This window comes from Plectrocnemia conspersa, unplaced genomic scaffold, assembly GCF_051122295.1.
Source record: "Plectrocnemia conspersa isolate PC_06_02 unplaced genomic scaffold, ASM5112229v1 ptg000010l, whole genome shotgun sequence".
In the NCBI taxonomy this organism is placed as follows: domain Eukaryota; kingdom Metazoa; phylum Arthropoda; class Insecta; order Trichoptera; family Polycentropodidae; genus Plectrocnemia; species Plectrocnemia conspersa.
Genome location: NW_028277174.1, coordinates 25,251,147 through 25,269,553, shown reverse-complemented (window position 1 = coordinate 25,269,553; position 18,407 = coordinate 25,251,147). Strand labels below are relative to the sequence as shown.

General features: G+C 28.2%; 1 protein-coding gene across 14 annotated transcripts in view; it reads right to left on the bottom strand.

Moving 5' to 3' along the window:
- ASPP (Ankyrin-repeat, SH3-domain, and Proline-rich-region containing Protein) overlaps positions 1-18,407 on the bottom strand; it is a 368,351-nt gene that overhangs the window by 102,472 nt on the left and 247,472 nt on the right. The window contains exon 1 of one of the 14 annotated variants that reach the window (XM_088194927.1): positions 1,036-1,219. The exons of the other annotated variants lie outside the window; for them this stretch is intronic. The gene's annotated coding sequence lies outside the window, so the exon portion shown is untranslated. Of the gene's footprint in view, positions 1-1,035; positions 1,220-18,407 lie in introns of those variants that run through there. 14 annotated transcript variants of the gene reach the window in all.

Here is an 18,407-nt window from a genome sequence, read left to right as displayed (position 1 = left end):
CCTCAATTTTAGTATATTCAATCAAAAAGCTAAAGCGAAATCGATAAGATTATAAAATATAAAAAATATTATTTTCGAGAAATTTAGTTGTGGATGTAAATATTTATATTTAAATTTAAATAATAGATTTTTCGATTAGAATATTATGAATTAAATAAAATATTTAATACGAAATATGAACATTCAAGCCAAATATAGTAATTTTTCGATGAGAATATAATAGATTTAATAAAAAAAATATACTACGAAACTAATACATTTTCGAATAATTTAATACTATATATAGTATATATATATTTTAATTTTATATTGTATTAAATAAAGTGAATATAGCATGTTTTTTAGTACGATTAATAGCGATTTAAAAACATATCTTTATTGTCTATTTCTCAATATATGAACGTAACGTAAAATATTATCACTTTTTATTTTATGTGTTTTAAATTCTAGGTACCAAAATATAAAGAATCGATGGCATAATTTAAAATTAAAAAAATAATTTCTTGTTTTTTTTTGATAGACAAAAAATTTTGCAATAATAACTGCAAATTTATGAATTCATTGATTAAAATCGTCAGAAAGTTTTTGCGCAATTGCGGATATAAAAAGCTGTGACATACAGACACAGAGACAAATACACATGAACTACATCGTTGTATAAACAATCGAAACGTGAACAGCACATGATATTTTACTTGTGTTACTCCATTTACATATGCGCGATCTAATAAAAACATTTTGGTAGTTTCTGCGAAATTGCTAAAACAAAGTTTTATATATAGTCGTAAACATGAGCATGATATGTTTTCATTGAAATATGACATTTAAACACATCTTAATCCCAATTTCTTGGTATAATAAATACTTTGTCGCATATTTTAAACAGTTTTATAGATACGTAAACATATTATAATTTAATATACGAATGTGGAGTAATAAGGGAACCATTCAGTGTCAATTTTACATGTACAATAAAATGATCGATCAACAGGTGTGACGTACAAAATAAACGAGTGCTCGTAAACTTCTACTTACGTGTCACGCGTACTCTGTATTTATTATAATATTTTTCGATTAACAGTTTATTTTTTTTAATCACATAATGTAAGAAATTTCAAAGTTAGGCGTGTGGTCGAGAATCGTGTCGTGTTCGGTCTCGCGCCACTTCGGCCGGAAGTGACGTCACACGTGCTACCGGCATGGCGTTCGCGACGCGACTAAAGCTTCGTCGACGGCGTAGGGCTTTCGCCCTGGGGCAGGCTCTGTAGTTTTCTGTGCTGTTCAGAAGGAGAGCGAACGAGAGAGATAAGAAGGCGGCGGTAGGAGACTTTCCGTTGAAAATTTTCGCGCAGCCAAAACAATAACGCTTAACGACCATTGACGACGTCTCATTTTACTAATCGACTCGGCGCGCAACAATTCTCGTTAAATAACAATTCGCATCTGAAAGTGATTATTAAAAAAAAACTTTTTTCAGTGCGACTTACATATGTGTTATTGGCCTGCTTTAAAAACGTTTTTATTGAACATTGCAAAATTGATTGAAGTAAAAATGAATCGATAAAAATCGGTATGGTCAAGCCGGTGACCATAATATCGCCATGAAAATGTACAAAAATAAGGGTATTATACCACTATTGCATGGATTGAAATGTCGTCTAATGTTATCAACAATATTAAAAAATCAAATCCTCCTTTTTCCTTCACAGGAAAAGCACAGCTCTCTGAAACAGTAGCGAAAGCTAAGCTTCATGCACAAGAATTCAAATTCCTTAGTCAAATTTTAGAGAAGCAATTTTGATGAACGAAAGCTGCAATGAAAAATCTGAGATTGCGATACGAAAAAAATTATTGGTTGCAGAATTAATACAATGTAAAAGCGATTTAGCCTGAATGAATAAAAATATTACAAAAACAGTAATTGGCAAAGTATTGTCTAATAAATATAAAAAAAAACATTTGCTATTATTAGCAATACAGAATAAATAAAATCTATAATGATCAGATAAATAGGCTTTTTCGTATTGTTTCAGTTTCTTAAATACCGCAATAGTGTGCTATCTACTAATCTTAAAGATAATTGTGGTTGTAATAATATGAAGACAATGTCTCTATTTAATAGATTTATTATTGATTCAATAATCTGTATAATATTCATCTATTCTAAAACGCAATATAAATATGTGACTAAATCTGAAATTTAACTAAAAAATAGTTCGTAAATATAATTAATTATAAATAATATTTATGTAAAACATTTTCATTTATGGTCACTATATAATTTTCTTACATACGCGAGAAATAAATATAATTCCATAGTCCATATGAATATATGTATGTTTATATCAATTAAGTCATTTTCCGAACCTTTGAAAAAAATCCGATTGGTAAGGGTTAATTAATTTAAATATTTCATTAAAACGATTGCGTATATTCTGCCACTCGAATAATTTATCCATAAAAGCGCTCACATTCACCACAATAGAATTAAAAACTTTTAATTGAATTAAAATATTTATCGTGAGATTCGAAATTCTGAATATCTATTAAGTCAATCAATAATTCTTGAAAGATCGCCTTTCACAAACTTCCATATGAATAGGATAACTTATAAATACACTTACGTACATCGCTTTACTAAAATATGAACTGGGATCGAAGCGCGACGAATGAATAAACATAGACAGAGAAAATAAACTAAACAATTATGTAACATCTGTTTTTAAAATGGATACGAATTTCATGAAAGAGATAAATTGCTAAACTTTGACAAAACATAAGGTTCGCCAGAAGCAGCTTATCTTATCTCGGTAATGCAATCGATTGTTAAGGTATGTTCATAACATATAAAACTGTATTAAAACAATAACCATAATGGTTAACCAGTACAAACTCGCAACATATTCAGGGGTAAAACATCTTTTTTTATTACAATTACATAGAACTTTTTTAAAATATACAGATAGTCTTGGTATATTTAATTTTTAATCTTTTAAAAAAATTGTCAAATATTTTTATAAAAGTGTATTATATAAGTAATTAGTAATAATACTCGTTTATATGCCGTCATACTACATAAATAGTTGTATATATTTTTTTTAATTTTGCGACAACGTTATTAATTACAAAAAAAAACAGAGGATATTTACATATGTGCTCCCAGTGGTACCATAGAAAGTGACGATTGCCATAGCTTACATATTGAGAAACACATATTTTCGTCAAATGATTTTAAAAGTCAGTATTGACTATATCGATCTGGTTTTTAGAATTATTTCATCGCATTTTTAATAACTAAAACTACTAGAATTTGTGATGCAACTGTAAGATTCATATTTAAAATACTAAAATATAGATTTGGAACATAAAATCTCAGTAAATGAAGTATTTAATACTACGGATACATATAATATATTTGTAGGTTTAGGAATAATGGTATTTTTTAAGTTTATCATAGGAGCACTCAATGATATGATATGACATCAATCAGTTCACATGGAAATTAATATATAAACTGAACTTGTACTCAATTTTCAGAAAGTTTAGAGACGCCAGAGAGCATCAGTAGTTTTGCAACGGTTAAATCGTCCAGGTAGGTGGTCTAGAATAAAAATTATAAATATACTATCCAGTGCTTTGCCTAAGAAAAAAATATAAAATTACAAAATCTAATGTTTTGCGTCAGAAAAAAACCGAATAAACCAATTAAAATTCACGGGTGATTAAAAATTCAGTATCCATGTTATTTACGCGTGGATTATAATTTTGTTACTATATTAAAAATGATTTAAATATAAATGTTTATAAAGAATATTCTGTTTTTTTTAATAAAAACAATGTAATTTTACAAAAATAAATCGTAAAGACTTAAAAAATTAAATCAATCAAAGTAATAATTAAAAGGCATTAAAAGTATATTTTTCTTCATTTTATGAAAAATGTGTTACGCAACTTTTATCATTTAGCTTAAGCTTAGATGACATAATATTAAAAGTATGTCGTGGTTATTCAGTCATTATTTGACTATCTAGCGATAAACATTACTGAATATTTTACTTCATAAATATTACAATGTAAATTACAAAAGGAAATTTTCTCAAAAATGTTGCGGTATTTTCGTGCGACTTTATGCGCTATAAACACAAACACATTCCATTAAATAAATTACGATTTATTGCACCGCATAAAAACATCAGATCGACTTAGCAATAGAACATTAGCTTTATATTATATTGGCGCCCGCTTTTAACGAACGGTCGTTAGCTGTGCGTTTCGCGTATCACATTCGGTATTTTAATGTACCTGGTGCGTTGTTATTGCCTTTGTGCGTCTGTTAACAAGAAAATTATTGCTATTTCATAAACGGGCTCGAGCAACAAGCAAACCGCAAAAATTGTCTTTGCCCAGGATTAGTTTATATTAAATTCCTACTATAATGAACATGTTATTATAATATTAAATAAAAGGCTATGTAGCTACTTTTTGTGTTGATGGATCACTTCTAATTTATAACTCCTAGATACTACAGAAAAAATGCTGGTAAAACAATTTATAAAAAATGTCATGTCAGACATTGCCGGAAATTTTATGGATAAGCCTTGAAGTAAAATACACACCTTGGGGATGAAATAGTCATACGAGCTAAAACTGAAGTATATCTATCGGTAACCATCGAATATTTATCAAACAAGATCGGTACTTTGTATTAACTACCCAAATATTTTGTGTTTTAAATTAATTATTTAATCACTACACCAAAACGACTATAAACACACACTCTTTTGCGAAAAAAAAAAAACAATTACAATCCATGACGAAAAATAGGTATTTTATTAAATCGTGACTAAGAAAAGCACTGGCTATCTCTCGTAGAAAGGGCAATTGCGATACCTAAATCTGATTTGTACCCTAAAATGCTTTTCTTTGTGTATGATAGGATTCCACAGGAATTATTTATTTTAAAATGGGAAAACAAGGTACAAGTCTATATCGCAACTTTTAACTAGATTAAGTAAAAAGAGACTGCTAAATTGCTTCGGGATAAAATCTGTAACCCTGTTTAGGAAGTTTTATTTCAGCCTCTGTATTCACCGGACTTTCGAATACCATTTGTTTCTTCAAATGAAGCATTTTTCAAGGTAAAAATAATCAATTAAATAGAATAAGTAAAATCGGATTTTTTTATTGTTTTATTTCTAAACCAAATAATTATTATAAAATAGTAATTCATTGAATTAGTGAAATTTATTGAATTATATAAATAAATATCTCACAATCATTATAAGAGTACTAATAAATATTCTCATTTTTAACGGTAATGTCTTATTTTATGATTTTAAACTATATTACAATATATTTTGTATATCGACTTAATTTTCCTGTGATATACAGATGATAGATTAAGTTGATTAAAGAGAAGATAGTTGTGTAGCTGAATGATGTTATTGAATTATTAACGTTGTATATCAGGAAAGGTTAGTAGAATATATGCTTATGAAAGCGTAATCAATCATGAACAAAAAATCTTTTAATATTCATAAGATTTAATAAAAATACTTGACGTATTTTTCTGATAAACTGCTATGAAACATACCCTTCATAGTCTATTTACTTTCAATATATTAAAAATGAGTAAATATACATTCATATATATATACAGTTTAAAACAATTTTTTGTACGCCCAAATTATCAGCGATTTTTCCTTTCATGAATGGAAATTCGATAAACGTATTATGCAAAGTTAAATTGAAAGGTTTGCAGTAACTTCGTCACAATTAATTGAAAGAGTTAATATCGATTTATTAACTCAGATTTTTTTCTATATATATGTATATTAAATTAAACAGGAGTTTATTATATGAATACTTTTTTTTTAAATATGGAAGTAGGGCATTTTATACATGTGTGCATATTTATTTTGCGCAGTGCGTTGCAGTGCCAAGTGTCGGAATCAGAATGAAATATTAAATCTCGGGTTAAGGTACGTGCTCAAATTTCTCAAAATTACTTATATAAATATAAACATATATTTTTTAAGGAGTAAACATTCCATCGCCTTTGGCGGATTATATTTCATAATTACCAAATGAAAACACCCTTTAAATTCAAGGTGGTGCATTTCCAGTGTAGATTCAATTATGAAACCACCCTAATTATACACAGGTAAAATAGCCGCAGGGGTTGAGGGTTTCGCTTTCCGTTTTCATCCCATAGACGGATATTGGAGGTTAATTTCTACTACAAAACACAGAGGGAAAATTTCTGTGGAAAATCAGCAAATTCTGAAATCGAGCCAAGAGTTGCACGTGCGCCCACGTTGGATAATTTATAAGACAATACACTTTACAAGGCGCTTCTACAAGCCTAATCCATTAGACGATATCGGGAAAACAAGGAAACGCGAAAAAACGCCGAGCAGACGATCGTCGACGATCCGCAAGAGGATTGCATACATATTTCGACGCTACTTAATAAATTTTATATTCTTTTATTACCATTGATTTTTCAATCACTAAAGGTCATACTTTCAAATGTAACCTTTCACCTTTTGAACATATTTATATCGAACAGGAGAAGCAAATTTGAACTTGTCCAAAGAATTGAAATCTATAGGTGCATTAACGCAAATCGATATGCATTATTTTCCAAAAGCATGCTTAGACTACATTAGAATATATAAGATGAACCTAACCAAACAAATTGATAACTTTGTCATTGTAATTTTAGCTACTTCCATTTACCATCTATCAATCAATTTATTGATAGACAATTTTATCTTTTTTGTATTTTGTTTTTGTAAAGTAGCTGTTATTGACAATTATCTCACGATTTTTGTTGATGGTCAAAGGGGCTTTAAATTTTTTGTTAAAACCATTGCAGAATATCAATTGTAAGCTCAAAATTTCAACGGAAAATGATATAATCAAAAAATCCAGATATTGATGTCACCAGTCAAAAGCAGAAATAAATCAATCGCTCAAAAAAAAAATTGTGGCATAGCAAAAGCTGTTTTAAATTTAATTTACATGATATTAGAATATAATTTTATTTAGTAAAATGCTTAACAAGAAGTGAGTTCCAGCACCTTTTTTGTTTAAAAAAAGCCCTGGATACATTCCTGTGCAGCTAGACTCGTTGCAGTATACATTATCATGACCGAAAGTCGTTCTTATCTAGGCTTTAACCATTATGAATTCCTAAGAACCTAATGCAGTATTGCAATTTGCTTTATCTGTCTGGTGGCAATAATTTAAGTTTCAGGATCCCTATAATAAAAGTCTAAGCAACCAATGTCGATTAGTATTTTAGTCGCCTTACTACTATTATAGACAAACAACATATACAAAAAGTTAGTTATGTAAACATTTAAAAATAGTGGAATTTCTTAGTAAGATATACTTCAGATAAGGGCGTGTAATTTTTAACCTTGTGAGAAACACATCGGTGTAATTTATTATTATAATAGACAGACTTTGAAAAATAAATGTTGTTCAAAGTAAATATGTACTTTATTAATTATGAACAATAATAATTGAGCGATGCTTTTGTAAATATTTGTTCAAGGATCGGTCGAACCGTTACCAAGGATTATTCTCTTTTCCATCGTTAACCGAAATGCTGAAAATGCCAATATAGTAAGTGTATATACATATATAATATATAATATAATGCGGTCAGAAAATTTGATCACATAGATTTAATAATATTTAATTTATATTGTACGGAATCTGATTTATTTATTAAAAAATAAGCTTTGCAAATTATAACTTATTTATTTATGAGCACATGCATGTACATATGTATATAATAGAACAGCTTGAGGAATCTGCACAATGTCACACGCTCAGGTAGAAAACATGTCAACCGGTCTACAATAGATGGAATTTCTCGATCGCATCTTCACGCAACACATGTGAGCATTTTGAATAGATAGTAGCAAAAAATGGTAGAAAAAGTCGTGCGACTAGCGAAATCGATCCGACTATTTACTACATATGTTGTAAATTATTACTATCTTATAGAATCTTGTTAAATATAAAGCAATTTGTCTACTCAAAGCTTTAAATAACAAATTATTTAGCATTCAATAAAGGCAAAGGAATAAGACATCTCTACTCAACCCTCTATATATGAGCTTTGAACGTATCAACGAAGGACAACAAAAAATCTCGGTGGTATCCGAACCCGACAGTTGCCATAGCGTAAACGACCACAATAATGACTGTGTTTGTTCCGGCAACAGTCCCAATTTGCGAATCGGCCGTCGAAATCCGATTGTCGAATCTTAACCGCGATTTGGTTAAAATGAGGGTCGACCCTAAAAGGACCCGAAATTCGTGAGCGCACTCACGAACTGATAACTGCGGAATCAATACTTAGTAATCATATTTTTGTGTAATAATAATATTATTATTGAAATACTATTTTGTCTATATATATGTATATAGGTAAATATATTAAGAATAGAATAAAAGAAAATTGGTCAAAAAGCAAATAGAAGCAATTCAATTATAGAATGCTTATTTATATATTATTTTATATGGCACAGATATTTTCTACAATGATACAAGAACTTGATATACGATTTAATAACTTGCTGATTTAAGGAATATAACTATTTTTTAATTCTAATATTTGATAATGATACTTAGTATATATTTAATATATCTAAATTAAAGACTTTTCAACAACACGATATGTCACAGAAATCAAAAATGAATAAATCAGATAAATCTCTACAGTAATTTTTATATTATATAATATTTTTCATGTTTTACATATAGACATATGATAAGATATTAGAACAATATCAAACTAATAAATATAAAATGTATGACAAAATATATAAAAAAAATTAACCTTATTATCCATCGTATTTAGTTAAACAGTGGATATATAACATTTTTACTTTTTAGACAAAACAGTGCTTAGTACAGTATAAATATAACTAAGTAAGTAATGTTTAAGGTTCATAACTTGACATTATCGTTCTATATTCAAATAGCAACATTCGGCTTAAATATAATAAGCTATTTAATTTAAAAACTATAATACTGATCATTTAATTTAAAAAAATACTGGCCCTTGATTATATGTATATATAATATAATATATACATCAAAAGTTTTACTTTTCAATATTCTTAAAAATCCATAATTATAAACTCAGCTTTTAATAAATATAATATATATATATACAAAGCTCTAGGGATACATTTTATATAATTACATTTTAAAAACATCAACGATATCTATAAAACGAAACCTTATACTGTTATTAAAAAATACTGATACACTTAAAAATAGTGTCTTATTATACATATAGATAAAATATACATATATTTATGGCATCAAAGTAGCAAAATATCATCATCTATTATGTACATTTTTATAATTCCAGTTGAAAGATACAGTAGAAAAAATCTGAAGCACCAAAGACACATGGTTACTCATTCACCCCCACTTTTGTAAGATGATACTTAAAATTTCAAGAAAGCGTTCAAAGGGAATAGAAAAAAAACCATAACCACCATATTTACTTAACCGAAAAGGGCATAGTTTTTAATCTAGCCGTTAAATCATCAAAGGCAAACATACATGCGTATTTATCCTCGGGTAGTATTATTGGTTTACGGACAACGACACATCTTAAAATCGGGATTTGAAGCAGCGTATAATAACGCTACGGAGCTTTTGTGGGTCGGATTATTTGCTCGAGGTCTTGGGAGTGAGATAAACCATAAACTTAAGCCCTATATGGAATGCAGGTGATAGAGTCCGCTCCCACGCTCTTGTGCCATACATGTCATGCGTCGAAATTCTTCTTACCCATTGACCCTCATTACTATTTTCTAATAACGTATTTTAGTTAATATAGTATAGCTGATGAACTTATTGCGGCAAAGAAAAATAATAATGCACACATTTGTCATTAGGGGTGAAAAAAAATGACCAAAGAATATCGAATTATTCTCCTTTCATTTGACCGAGGCACTAAGACAGTAATCCCATTAAGGGCGGAAAAGCCAAGGGGATGAGATCCGGCGTGATTCCGGAGAATTACCCCGACGGAGTATTCGAGGTATTCAATTTGCCTATTCAAAGACAGAGTTACGTCTTCTTACCCCATTCATTATTAAAGAGGGATGATCATTTCGTCTGTCGCGATGTTACACTCGAGCGTAAGTAACTCTGAGTGCACATAGTGCGATCGTAAAATACAATGGCGACGAATTCGTGTTTATGCGAGAGAACTGAATACGTATTATGTATTAGCTCATTGCAGTTAAAATTAATTCTAAGAAAAATAACACTAATTTTAATACAGGATTACATTTTAAAGATTCTTCAGTGTAATAAAACACCACATAATTTAAAAAAACTCTGCCTTTGAAATACGACAACTGGATTTAGGTTTCAACGAATTAATTTCACACAGCTAAGAGCTGGTAGCTTTTATCCTGTTATTGAAATAATATACTTTCAACCACATCTATTTGTAAACATAATTAACGTATAAAATGACGAGGCACCGAGAGAAAAATTTAATTATTATTATAATCATACTAATCAAGACTATAGAATTATTTTTTTATATTTAAAAATACATATATATAATAAATAATTCAACTCAAGGGAATATATATTGAATTTTGCGATAATAGAGATTTATATAAATAATTTGAGCTAACAAAATTCCGCAAATAGCCCTTTTTATGCCGATAATAAAATCGAGCGAAAGCGTTGACTGGTCGTTTTAATCACTTATCTACAAAAGCCTCTCCAGCCAATGCATCAACCCTTCTGTTTTGCGACAACAATAAAAACGAACGAAATAGAAGCAATTGGCGAAGGTTCGATCGAAAGAGTTATCGCAAAGGCACCTTTAGTCCATTTTCGGGTTTTATTTTTAAGCGTCGAATTTATGGCGTTTTTCTTATTTTAAGTGAAACCTACAGATTTTTTCGATAAAAGACAATATTAAATAAAAAAAAAATTGCATGGACTTTCCCTAAATATGATTGATTATATAGATATAAAAAATATGGAATGCTTTTTATCGTATTGTTCAGAGCGACATCAATGAGGTCGATTTTATTGAGCGTATATCCTGGTTATTGTCCAGTAGAAAAAATGTTTATAACACAATGAATTATGTTTTACTGGTTACGGTAATTTTAAAGAATAGATACGCATATACTAGAATATAACATACCTTACAACAATAAGCGGAGATAAATCAAAACGGATGTATCGGTACTCACCTGAAATTAAAAAATAAAAGCAATATTAATATAAAAGCTTAATATCATAATAAAAATAATACATGAAAAGTAAAGAAACGTAGCTTAGAAAATATATATTAAGCATTGTATTTAAGGAATACATATTTATTCATTTACCAACATATTCATAATGAATTTGATGAGCCTGAGAAGAAGTTCTATTTTTTATTGATAATAGTCACTTGATAATATTTTGAAGTTCATTAAATCATCACAAATGTAAAAGACATTTTCTACAAAATCATATTAAAAAATAATGTTAAATTGACAAATAAAAACAGCTTATCAATGTTATGATTTTGATTGAATCAATTGCTACATTAATTATTATTTGCTTTGATTTTAATTAATTAAAAATAAATTAAATCGCATGTTAAAACAATTGTTGATTTTTTGAAGTCTTTCTAATAATAATTATTATTGATATAAGACAATATTTTTTTATACGAATTCCATATATATTTTTTTAACATACTTTTTTATTATTCATAAAGGATGAAAACATTCCGGTTTAATAACTAAATGGGATGTATATTTAAATTTAATTTTGAAAAAGCTGATGAATACATCAAACAGCCAAGTTACGCGTTCTCCGTAACAATTTAGGATAATGGGAGCGCCGCGGTTAGAAAGAAGAAGAAAAAAAAATATGAAAAACGTGTAAACCTGGAAAAATTGGAAAAGTAACAGGCAGACGTACAGAGATCGCACACAAGTGATATAAATTACTTACAGCCGAATCGGCCTGGAAGTTTTTCACGAGAAAACTCGGTTGCGCGTGTGAAATATGCGCTGTTGGGAAAATCTCGAGCGGCATAACGTAAAATGCCATGGAAAATAAAAGGAGAAGAGAAAATGAACGAAAATTACAAACCGAATTTATGAAAAAAAAACACACACACAGATGTCTTTAAATCGATTGCTGTTTATATTATACTTTAATAGCATTTATTTAATGTTACAATAGCAAGAAATGATAAATATTAACATATAACATAACTTCGTACGATGTATATTATAGTGAGTGAATCAAAATCAAAAGTTATCATCCACTATTTTGACCAAAATTTGGTTATGTAGTAATATTTATATTAAAGGTCAAGTGTATAAAGTGTAATGAAAGTTACACCAAAAATAACTCACAAATATCGATTGTTCATATCGCCGGAAGAATTAACTGATTTGCTTAAAAAATATAACTGTGAAACAGTGGAAGTTAAAGGATTTTAATTTAGGTTTATGTACCTTATCATCAGATAACTCGCCACCAGAATATCACTTTTTAAAGCATTTTTAAAGTAAGGTAAAAGACAATCAAGCTGTTAGCAAAAGCACGTTTTAAATAAATAAAGCTACTTAATGCTGATATTCAAAATACTAAATTTAATAGTAGTTAAAAATGTATAATATTTTTAATTGATTCTTAAGTAAATCACTAATGTCCATCAGAAAATTCCATAATTAGCTCAAGTGATCAAAAATGCAATTTCGTGCTAAATTAATCTAATAGAGCGTATTAACGGCGTGAAATTAATGGCATACGCTTTAACGCCGTTAAATATTAACGACGTAACTAGTTTGTTTCCGATGAGGCAAAAATAGTTCAGTAAATAAATAGACACGTAACCGCTTATACATTCATTTACTTGAATAGTCCATTCCAATTCCATGAATCCTGTTCTATTTTCGAGAGCGAACGCTCATAATTTAGATAATGAGACCTTAAAGTGCATCCTATGTAATGCACACGCCATTAAAACGAAACCCTTCAGAAGAAAATAAATTATTTTATGTAATAGATTATTGAGGACCTGCTTTTTATAATATTAATTACATATAGCACTTAATTCGCTGCGGCTTTGAAAATATAAACTATTAGAATTGTTATGGAAAATATGTATATAATTGTACATATGTATATAAATAGTAAGCTCCATATCTGTGTTTTATTATTTATAAATAAAAAAATGCGTATTAATTTACGTCGAAATTTATTGAATTATGAAGGGCTCGACCATACGAGGTTTTGTGAATTGGATCATGCACTAAATTCCAAGCATACTTTTTTTGGGAAAATGTCATTTTGGCATTTTATTAATAACGTCGGAAAACGCCAGTACCTTTTTCAATCGATCGCGAAATATTTTCTGTACATAAATATCACAATAATGGAGACAAAAGTATGCAGCACAAAGGAAATTGAAAAAGACCAAAGTTTGTCGGTTATTTGTGATCCAAATGGTAATAAAAAACATTTGATAGAAACGCGCTCAAAATTCTTACGATATTCGGTCGTATCTAATGGGATTAAAAAACTATTATAAATTGAATATTTTTACACCGAATGTTTATTATTATTTTTAAGTATTCATAAAACCATTTGCAATTAATGATTCATAAATCAATTTATGTTCACATTTAACACAGCAATAAATGAAATTTTATCGTTAATAAAATAAAATAGTACTTTATGAGGTGTTTGCAGTCTTTCGTTAAAGTCGACAAGACCAAAGTCTATAAATTTTTATAAGTGCCCATTTATTATTGGAATGTTGAACGTTTAAAACTTTTCGTTAATATTGATAACACATGCCTGCGTATTTTATTACATAGCTATTAATATATTTTATCTAATAAGATTATGCTAAATTTAATTACATTCTTAAATTTGCAAGTTTTTACCTCGAATATACCACATGTAAATTATATGCTGAGGTATCTTTCAAGATTTTGGGAATTCATTTTCGCCTCGATAAAATACTCATTATAACGCGTGAGAATAATTATTTTAAAATATTCAGCGCCATTATAGAAAAATTAATGAGTATTTAACCCAAACTTTGCTACAAAATAATAAAATAAGCTAATTAAATATTTTATAATCATTGCTTCACACCAGTCATGAATTTTTTTATAGTAATAAGCATAAAATAAAATTAAACAGTTAAAATTTAAATACAGATTTTGTCTAGAATAATTTTTTTTAGCTATTTTACTTTAAGCTGACATTTTTTACATGTAAATGTAAATCATTGCAGCGTGAAAAAAATACTATTTTTTGAAGTAAATAATAAAAATAAATATCCGCAAAGTTTTGGGTATACTAAAATTATAACTTTATAAATATTAAATGCTATTTTATTTATAAAAAAAACCCTTAGGCTTAATTACCCTTTTTTTTCAATTTTCGTCAAATGTCCTCTGTATATAATATTACCTCAATTATTAGTATGCGTAATTTTCTTGCAGAATAATAGCATATCTACTTCATTCCTCTTAAACCTTACTGTAAGTGTTAAATATTCGGCTAATGTGGCACTTCAACATATGCCAGATTATATGTACATATTTATATTTAAAAAAAATATATTTTCGTATAAAAAAATATAGTTTTTCTATAGTCTGATTTGATAAAAAATATTATTAACTTAAAATTATTAATTCAATAATAAATTCATTTTATAATTTACAGTAAAAATATCTTATTTCGTAATCTTTGAAATATTTTAGCAGCTGGACAAAAATTTATTTGATAAACTAAATTATAATATAAGCAAAAATTAATATAATTATAATTACGTAGCAAATTATTAGAGTAGATTTAAATTACTGTAAATCACATTTTATTTTTTAATCGGCTCTATTCATATTATTTAAGAAATTTAATACTAACTTACAAATGGAAGTTCATTTAGATCCTATTCAATTATTTGTAAATCCAAAATAGATGGAGGTTTCTATTACAAAGTTTTATTATGTATAACTGCAGTTAGACTTTGTAAATTAACTTAATTTATTTTAGTAAATTATTATAAATCCCATTTTTTATAAAAATATTACTAAAGTGTTTCGAGTTTTTTGGTACAGTCAGAGCCATTATTTGTGGCATGATCTCAACAAAAATATTTCAGCATCCAATACTTTACTTCTTTATATAAAATTTAATGTAAATGCTGGTTCTGCTGTATTGGTATTTTTATCATAACGCGGTGTTTTTTATTTCTCAAGAAATTAGAATTCTCGTTTTTAATTTCTCAAAGAGAATAATACATTATATATATTTTTATATATGTATGTAAAATATTTTCACTGTTTTTTATTTTTGTAATAATGGTGATCAAAATATAAAATAAATTAAAGATATAACTTAAATCGTTTATGAAAATATATTAGTTGGTACATTATCACACACTATTATTGAAATAACTTTTTAGAAAACACGTGCTTCAGGAAATTTTCGCTGGAAAAAAACTAAGGCCGATTAGAGTAGTTAAATATTTTTTTCCATATAAATACTTCCGACCTTTTTTAAAAGCTAAAGCCAAGAAAGCATACATATTTAAAACATCTGACACGGACCTACTCTTTATTATGCAGCGGTATAAAAAAAATCAGCGGTTGTTTAACATTTATAAATATTTGCACAAATTTAATTTGTAACAAAAAAGGCTCTCAACACGGAAAATTTTTAATTTTCTATTTTTCTCGAGGAATTCTCGAAAAATAATTAAAAAAAAAACACTTACGATAATCCACATTGTTAAATTTAATAAGTTTAATTTGAAAGACATATAAATAAGAACATATCCTATTTAAATATCAGATTTAAGTCATTCTAAACTTTTTTAAACCTATTTTAAAAACATTTGGTATCACCTATGACTTTCGAAAATCTATCCAAATTACTATAATATACTGCATTGCTTACTGTAAATGTGTAATAATCTTTTCATTTATTTTTATTAGAGTTACTGGAGTTACTATATTTAAATATATTTTCTGGATTGTAAGATTTTCTGCTGCTCCTAGAGCAGCAAGAAAGCACAAGGTTTGCTTTGTTATCTAAAGTATTTTGCAAAAAAATGCAAGAATTTCAATTTTATTTTACAATCTAAGAATTTCAAGAAAGTAACAAAAAATGGTTCCAATCGTTGTTGAAGATATGTAGGGTTTAATTTTAACATATAAGTGGGTACTTCAAATATAAAATACAATATACATAAGTAAGAAAAAAATTAAAACTGTAATAACTTCGAGTTTTATGCAGCATTATAATGTCACTCATGCAATTTAAAAACATAGAAAAAAAATTAAAGCTCAGTCAATTATATATATTATAAAGATTATTGAATGTAATTTCAATATAAATCTTAATGAAACTGCAAAAATTTTCACGTGAATTTTTTATAACTCTATATAAGTGTAACATCTATACTGATAATAACTTCAATTAAAATGCAGAAGAAAATGCTACTATTGAAATTTAAAATCATAAAATAATATCAAAGTGTAGCCAAACATATTTCACAAAGCATAGGATTAACGTAAATTTACGATAAATAAAGAAATCAGCGAAATTCACAACATCGACTGTGTGACATCTAAACCGATAACAAATTTAATTTTAAAGCAGCAGTATTATGGTATTATTGTAATTTAAAATCCAAATAGCCAAATATATATCATTATTTGTTAAATTAAAAATAAAAAAATCATAAGTGTATGATTAACTTTTATAAGAAATTTGATAAATATATAAGTATAAGTAGTAAAATTATGATGATTTACTTTGTGAAGAACGTTGTTATGCTCTCAAACGATAGATGTAAATTAATATTTATATTGTCACAGATATTTCTGTTTTACATTCATTATACATACAAATCATTAGTTTTGCATAGTATATAATCACATGTACATATCATCATGTAATCGATCGTTTACGGATCAAAAAGAGGGTTGCGATCGTCTCTGTACTGTATTATGCATGATGCACACAATCCAACGCCGATGCTTGCATACTCGATGCACTTTGGAGAAAGTCTGGCGCCTGGGGTACCTACATGTACACGTCTAGTATTTCCCGGTTAAGATAGATGATTTCCAAGAAGCCTGTGGGGAATTTTCATGAAACTTTTCACAAAATAAAATACTTCACACGCAATCGATCAGGCGATAGAAGCAGGCACAACAAATGGACTAAAGTGATTAGAGGGTGATCAGATAAAAACCGATTCATTTCGGCTTCGAGCAGTATAGGTGAGTTTATCGATCACCCTTAATTAAGTTATAATAAAATAGCAGCAACAGGCTGGGAGAAAGAGAAAGAGAGCACCTGCTTCGAAAGATTCGCCCGAGCGATAGCGATTTTTTTTGAGAATTTAATTATCGCGAGATGTTGTGTAGGTTGTTGCGCAGTGTATAATGTAGCCTTTCAACGTTAATTATTAAGCACGATTGATTAAATATTTTATATTTGCTAGGTTCTTTGATTATTAAATTAGTTTTATAGTAATGCTGTAGCTTAGGGGTCAGGAAACATTTTTGTGATGCGTCGGATCGGCTCGGCGGTCCAGAAAATAAAATTTAAGTAAGCTTAAAAACAAAAAAAATGTGATATTCTCTAACGTTTACAGTTTAACACTAATTTGCATATTTTATCTATTTTAATATATTATAAATTGCTCAAAAAAAAAATGTCTCTAGCAATAAGCTTTACTTAATAAAATAACGTAATTGCTTTTTTTGCGATAAAATTTCATAAAACTGGGGTTCGAAGTTCGTAACTTCCTATAGGCAAAATTCATTGCAAGTGGTCATTTGTTAATGCTGACCTGAAATTTTGACCTTAAGTACTTCATCTCTCAAAACATATTTTCACATAGGTTCTGCCAAATACAAATATAAAACATTCATTAATCATAATCGTCATTTCGAACAAAGCATTACGCCTTGAATAGCAACAACTAAGCAGTATGTGTAGGACCAGTGGTTCCTTACGTGTAGCAAAGGCGTTGAGCACGGACGTCACAAAGTCAGCACATGGGAGCATTTTCCTCCCTTAAATTTGGACAAAAAATGTATGTCATTTAATGAAATACTATGAATTTTAATATTTTAATATAATCGAAAAATTTTGCCCCCCCCTTCTAGAAGAAGCTGAAATGACGTATCTGATTCTGAACCAAAAATTTTTAGATTATCCTTCAAAGAAAATCTAAAAAGCTAGAACAAAAATATTTTTTAAAATATGTCATTTCAGTGAAATCATATCGAAATACATTTTCCCCAGTAAATTTATGTACGTATTAATATATATATATATACGTTCACATACTTTTT